General features: G+C 36.5%; 1 long non-coding RNA gene across 1 annotated transcript; it reads left to right on the top strand.

Annotated features, from left to right (window-relative positions):
• The first annotated feature begins 4569 nt into the window (after positions 1 to 4569).
• On the top strand, positions 4570 to 6622 carry LOC149578542 (uncharacterized). Its single transcript, XR_016356458.1, has 2 exons — positions 4570 to 5160; positions 6179 to 6622. It is a non-coding gene; the product is annotated as an uncharacterized LOC149578542 (long non-coding RNA).
• Positions 6623 to 7293: the final 671 nt, after the last annotated feature.

Below are 7293 nucleotides of genomic sequence, written 5' to 3' on the forward strand. Positions count from 1 at the left end.
TAGCATGGGGATCACTAATGTTAGCAACGCTATACAGGGACATCTATTAGATTGTTTACCAGGAAGCATGACACCACCAGGGGAAGAGCATAGGCTTTGTGACCCTGTTATAGGTGTGGGCCTAAGAGCATATTGTGGTGTTTAGACTAGTTGGGCAGAGAGATAGGCAACCAAATGAGCCTATAGTATATCGCTGGGGAGATCCATTAACTTATAATCATACAGAGAATGTTGACTATTGGTGGGTTAAGATAGATGAGATTGTTGTAGTTATATGGAGACCATATATGGGTCTTGGGTCATGACCGGGGGAGGTAGAGTAGTTGAGGTATATTATCTCATCATGCTTAATTTTTTGGAGGTGGGACTACATTATTGAGCAGCATAGACCAGATAGGGTGCTACGATAGTTCAAATGGCCTCAGGATGTGCTGGGGGAGCCATTGTGGTACCAGTGGGTGATGTGTGAGTTAGTCATGCTTTTTGGGCCAACACTGTGGTGAGAGGGACTATTCTAGGCATGGTGAGATTTATTGCCAATGGATTGGGATTAGTTTGGTTGGCCAACAGATGCATGGTCAACCAAGGGCTACATAGATTGGTTTTGGAGGCTGTGGCCAATAGGGAGAGATCAGGTGATGAGGGTGGCAATGGTGGTAAGGGAGGTTGCCCGAGTGATGAGGAGGGGGAGATATGAGGCCAGGGGTTTGAGACAATGGGCAAAGGTGATGGTCCAGGGGGAGGCACCATAGTGAAGGAGACAATGAGAGGGAGAGGAGGAGGAGAGGCCGCAACAATAGGAGAAGGAGAGAGGAGAGGGGGCATAGGGGCTAGTTGGAGGAGGAGGGACACGAGCAGAGTCATCATCTGGGGGAGCAGATGATGGATTTGTGGAGAGGTATGCCTCTTTGTAGTAGGCACATGTGGCAACAGACCAAATCCTATGAGAAACACAGTGGGAGAGGGACCAACTTAGGGATAAGAGAGATCAGTTTTAGAGGGAGCGAGATGCTACTTAGGGATAGCTAAACAGGGCAGAGATTGAGTTGTTGGGGGGCGGGGGGGGGGGGCGCTATGGCTGGATGTTGGAGGGGAGGTTAGAGGTGATGGGGGCAAGAGAAACAAGCTCCAGGGGGGAGTGGATGGATTATAGGTGGAGAGGGACAAGATGGTGACCCTTGAGACACAAATGGTAGTGGGAGGACAATCTGCGGGAGAGGGTGAGATTTTATAGAGGGAGATATCATGCGGTCATGCCATACATTAGTTTTCTTGGTGTGCATTTATTTTTAGATGGATCTATCTTATTCATTTGTATTGGATAATTTCCAATTGCTTCTTGAAAAAAATGGTTTCCTGGAGATGGCAAAAGCTAATGAGGGGAGGTTTGGATTCCCAATTGATTTGACCCGTCTATTCTTTGTATATAATCTTGAAAAACCCTAGTGCTCTATATAAATGTTCCCTTGGTAAAGAAAAGGTGTTACTTTGTTAATAACTTTCAAGAGCCCAATGAAGAGATTTTATTCCTACCTCCAGGACCTCCCTTGTTGATAGAAGTGACCTCATGGGAGGAGATTGTAATAGAGGATTCTCAAACCTAGATGCCAAATTATTCTCATTTTTTTCCCATTTTGAATTATTGAGTTTTTTTTAAGTGTTGCTTCAAATTTGTTCTCATATTATACTTGCTTTACTTACAACTTTTTCTCTCAACTAAGGAAGAAAAGAGTAGGTAGAAGCACTAACAAATCCATTCCACTCACAACTCCTCAAACTTTTTTTTTCAGTTACCCAAGTGCACTACTGCATACTCTACTTTTATTAAAAGTATTATTTAAATTCTACCAATAGATTTGTATACCGAAGTACAACTCTCAACATGTTGACCAATAGATCACAAGGTAAAGGGACTTCATTAGAGAGCCCCTTTATGCACTTAAGAAAGAGGCTATACTTTTAGAAATGTCAGACAATTTTTTCTCTCATTTACCTCTCCACCATCATCAAACACATAATTGTCTTTGGCGTTGTATTTTCAATGCCCAAAATGAGTAATCACATCAATAAATTTCTTGTGAATTTGGGGATTCCAAACCAACTTGGGTTTCTTCAAGGTTTTTACGAACATGTCATTAGTTGAGTTCTCATAACCAAAAGCTAAATATTCTTTCTCCTCTATAGTTTCTCTATTCCCCTTCTTAGCCCCAACAACACCATTAGTAGTCTATCCCCTAGTATCCTAACTTCTCCCTGACTGCGTGCCCTTAGGACTCATACTGACTCCCTTATGACGTCCATCAATCCCATGGGTCTTATGGACCTCACCTATAGTGAACCTAGGCATCACATTTATTAAATTGGTAGTAGTAGGGGCACTAGTATGCTAGTTCAAAGCAGATATTGTGTTCTATGAATCAATACTAACATCTAGTATAATTTTGCAAGGTTATGGTGATATACAGATGCAAAATCTAGTTCCAGTGTTATGAAGAAATTGCCTTTATCTAAGGAATTTCTCCAAAAGGAGTTTTTATTTTGAAAATCATGGAAATTATGAAGACTTTGACTCCTCTATGGACTTTCTCTAAGGTATGACAATTATCAAATATTTTTCATATATACATCCATTGATCCTATCAAGAACTTTCACCATGCCAATTAGGATACTATAATAAAATTAAGGTATTTCTCTAAAACACGATATTGATGTGAACAGTTTCATAATTTCATTCAAACACTAGCAAGACACCATTTCATTTTAATGCTATTCAAGAATAATCGGAGCCATTCCAATACTAACAAGCTACTTTTACATTTTAATGCTAGCCAAGCAACACCAAGGAATGATTTCGTCAAACAATACTTTTCACATCAAAATATATCCATCTTGCATATTTTACCTTAAGAATATAAAATTAGAAGCACATATAATAAATGCTTCAACTTAGCAATCCTTTTGGTACCTCTAATGATATATAGTTGTGAAATTCAACAACATTTGACAATAATGTATTGATTTTCCTTTTGTTATTGGTACACGTTTTCCTTATTTAAGGTTTCATTTGAATGCTGGAAAAGAATGATCAAGGAAGGATTCTATCAAATGATGCCACCATAAATGAGACATTGTAAGTTCTTGTTCTTGTTCTTTTCTATATCCATAATTTTAGTGAAGGTAGATTACAACACAATCTTCTTTCTTACCTCCTTGTTTATTGTAAATTTTGCTTTCTAAATTGTAGAGACTATGAGTAGAAGCTACTTGTTGGTGAAGGAATGCACCCAACTACATACACTTAACATGGTAATGTCATATCTCTCCTAATAGTGTCTCACACTTTGGAATATAGTTGTTGAAGTAGTACTTGTTCCTCATAATAACTAGTTAGTTGTGCATTGCATCAGCTTAAGAGTTTGTAAAGAACAATAAGTAGACTCATTTTCTAAAAGTCATTGCATTCATTGAAGTTTTCTTGAAGAACTTTGTGCATCATCTTACACTCCATATTGTGCATATACATTATGTACTATGTTTCATGCTCTTTGGCCAAAGTTCAGATTTTATCAGATCATGCAATGGCTATGATATCTTTAGATTCTTAGAACTAGTAAAAATAAAATTTTGGCTTTTGGTCTTAATGGGACCCCTTTTGTTGACAATTGGTACTAGAAGTGCTTCTCAAATCCTTGAATGGGATAGGATCTATCTAGGACCAAATAGAGGGGCCCAAAAGGAGTCACAATTAGTAGATGTGCCTTTATCTAGACGGTTGATTTTAGTTCATTGTTGGAAGAAAGAGATTAAAAGCCCGAAAGAGAAAACACCTTGGGACTGAAAACCTGCTAGTTGAAGAGCTCCAAGGAATGCAATTAAAGAGATTCAATACAAATAACTAATTGTGGGAAATGATTAAATATGAGTATTATATGAGAATTAAACGAGAAATGAAGTTAGAAATGTACCTTAACAACCCAAGACATCTTTTATTTATTTATTGGCTGGTAAATTGTGGGCGTGGGTTCCAGATTCATATATATAATAATAAAATATCTATTACATTTATACAAGCATCAACCCTTGAATATGGGTGTTAGAAAGTACAATAACTTCAATCTCAAGCTAGAGGAGAGATATTGTTACTATCTTTAGAAAAGGAAAAAAAATTACTTCCAAAGTAGTGGACCCTTCAAACCTTATGCTAGAGGAGATATACCATTACTATTGCTGGAAGAGAAAGAAAATATTATAAATTTTCCAAGCTGACAACTTTATCTAAAACGAATGCTAAGAAATCATAATCAAACACTTACAATAATATTCTTATATTAATAGTAATGTAGTACCATTCATACAACCATTTAGACCTTTGGTTGTTCCCATGTCCTCCTTGCAAAGTTGTTGGCATCACCGTCTCGACTAAAATCTTCAATTAGATTTAGGAACGATGTAGCTTTGTTAGAAAATTTTACCATGTAAATATAGTAACCACCTATATAACCACTTAGTCCCTTGAATTTCCTCATTTCTTTCGTACAAAGTTGCTTACCTCATTTTTCCCACCAAGCCCCACATTTGACTTTAGGAAGGAAATAGATTTGTTAGTACTTTTTACCCTAGCTTTGTTTGGTAATTCCTCATTTCTTTTGTACAAAGTTGCTTGCCTCATTTTTCCCACCAAGCCCCACATTTAGCTTTAAGAAGGATATAGATTTCTTAGTACTTTTTACCCTAGCTTTGTTTGGTAAAGTACGGAGTATGCATTGATGTTGGAGATCCATAATTCTAAAATCCTATGCCATGCCTTTGTTACTTTATTTGCCAACTTCATTATCCTCTATGAACACAAGAAAGAAAGTCATAAACTATTTGAAAGAGGCTATGGACACTACATCACCCATCTCACAACTACGGGTGGTTGATGACTTGGGTGAGTTGTTCAACTCCAAAGGTTACCAGCATCGTTGTAGGCACAACTGGCATTCATTTTTTTTTTGCTCTCACACGCAGGTGAGATGTGTGCGCATAATTGTTTATTAGCCCTGCAAATTTTTGATCATGAGAATGCGAATGGGTGCTCAGCCTAATAATTACCCATTTACTCTTCTTGGTGGGAGATGTTTGTTTGGTCATTTTCTTGGGCTGCATAGTTTCAACAGGTAAGTTTCTTTTTCCTCCCCCAAAGGATTCCCCATAACATTTAGAAAATCTGCCAAAGACAATGGAGTGTCTAGGAATATAGGTTTTGTTATTGTAATTGTTAGAAGTTTCACCAGGACTGGTTTTATCATAATTTGAAAGCTTGCAAGCGCTACAAACATTGGAATCAAATTTTATGTCCTCTGGAAAGTCAGTGCCATATTAAGTAATGCTAAATTGAGAGTCTAATATTTGATCATGGAGTCTATCTCCAGAGACCGCTCATCAAATATTAGATTCTCAGTTCTTGTAGAACCTTCTAAGTCTCCCAAATATTTGAAGTATTGCACATACGATGGGCAATGAAGCTTATTTCTGGGAACTGTACTGGAATAGTCCACACAAGGTAGGAGCAATTGGTTAAGTTTGAATGCAAAAGTACAAGTGCAGATATTTACACGTTGCTTAGATGTGAAATAGCAGACGTTTACATATGACAGGACAACTACAGATATTTACATATCGTTGCAAAGATATATAAATGCAGAAGTTTGGATATGAGAGTACAACTGGAGATAATTACCCTTTGTTTCTTCAATGTAAACTAGTTGAGATGCATGCATAATCCATTTAATTAAGTTTAGCCAGCGAAAACAAATAAGACATCATACCTAATTTGAGGAAACTCATTAATATTTAGAATATACATCTACAATGAAGTGTTCGCTGACAAAAATACAATTTCCCTCAAGTCTCACAAAACATGTACAGGACAAATTACAATATTTCTCCCATAGTTGATTCCAAGCTTCATTTGGATGAACAGACATACGAGAAGAATGGCCTTTTACATCTGAGCATATTTTTTCTTTTTTTCTAATAGCATAGCCTTTGCAGCATTATTTGCTCCTGTCATGCATGCAGTAATCTTCCATGGAAAGTAATAGTTTTTATGTTCCCTTCCCTCTAATATAATCTAATGTTGTTGTCTTAGATTTGGAAATGATAGTCTTAGTGACCTGTAATTTGTAAAAGCAGAGACATGGAATCTCAGGATGGATAACTTCAAAGATAAGGAAATGGATGTGCACTCTAGGCTCATGGGAAAGTACAACACAGTACCTGAGTGGCGGTTTTTCATAATTCTTTTCTCAACTTTAACAACTAACATTATAGTTTGTGAATGGTTTAATGATCAATTTTGATTGCGCTGGTGGGGGGTTTTTATGTGGCCTTTCCATATTCTTCACTCTGCCAATTGGCATTATAAAGCTTAATACCGATAAGGTATGAAAAATGTTCATTTTGGAAAACAAGACAGAAATCATGCTATGAATTCTTGCATTAATGTACTTTTAATATTTTCTGATTTTCGCAGATCACAATGCTGATTGTGTAAAAATTTTAATATCAAAATCTTGGACTACATTTTATGATCAAGCATCAAAATTTTGGATCACACTCTATGATCCATCTTCAAAATGCTCATGCATCAAACAAAATTGTGGGTCACACTTCATGACTTATAAAAATGCTAGAAAAATATTTCATCTAACTTTCTCTCTCTTTTTCCTCCGGATCCAATGTCATTTAGATGAATACATTTTTGGTTACATCTTACCAGGTAGACCAGTGGCCAATATATGCTTCAATATTTTGAGTGATATTTGTTGGTGATTAATTCAAACTAACAACTCATTATTGTTGGTGATTAATTCAAACTAACAGCTCATACTCCTCTAAATCTTAACTTCTAGTTTGGATGGTGAAACCGGACTATTTCCATGCTGCATTATGTTAGTTGGAGATAAAATTTACATGTGTTAGTTATTGCTGGGTATTTGACCGTGATTTCCTATTCTATTGGGTGATTGGTTTTGCATAAATGCTCATGTTTTGTAATTGATACACACTGAATGAATAATAAATTTTCATTATTAACCAGCTCTGTTTTTCCTCTATTTCTGTAATTTTTTGCTTTTATCTTTCAGCAAGATCGTTCTTTAAATTTCAGATTTAGCATGAGTAGAAAAATTACATGGTATTAGAGCATAGGGAGCTGGAAGAAGTAATATTATTTTTGTTGTAGGTATTGCAGATTAGAGCTTGTTTAGAATGAAATTTTTTCATTACATTGGGGGTTGTTAATGTGT

This window comes from Cupressus sempervirens, chromosome 1, assembly GCF_028749045.1.
Source record: "Cupressus sempervirens isolate cs-2001-9-10 chromosome 1, ASM2874904v1, whole genome shotgun sequence".
In the NCBI taxonomy this organism is placed as follows: domain Eukaryota; kingdom Viridiplantae; phylum Streptophyta; class Pinopsida; order Cupressales; family Cupressaceae; genus Cupressus; species Cupressus sempervirens.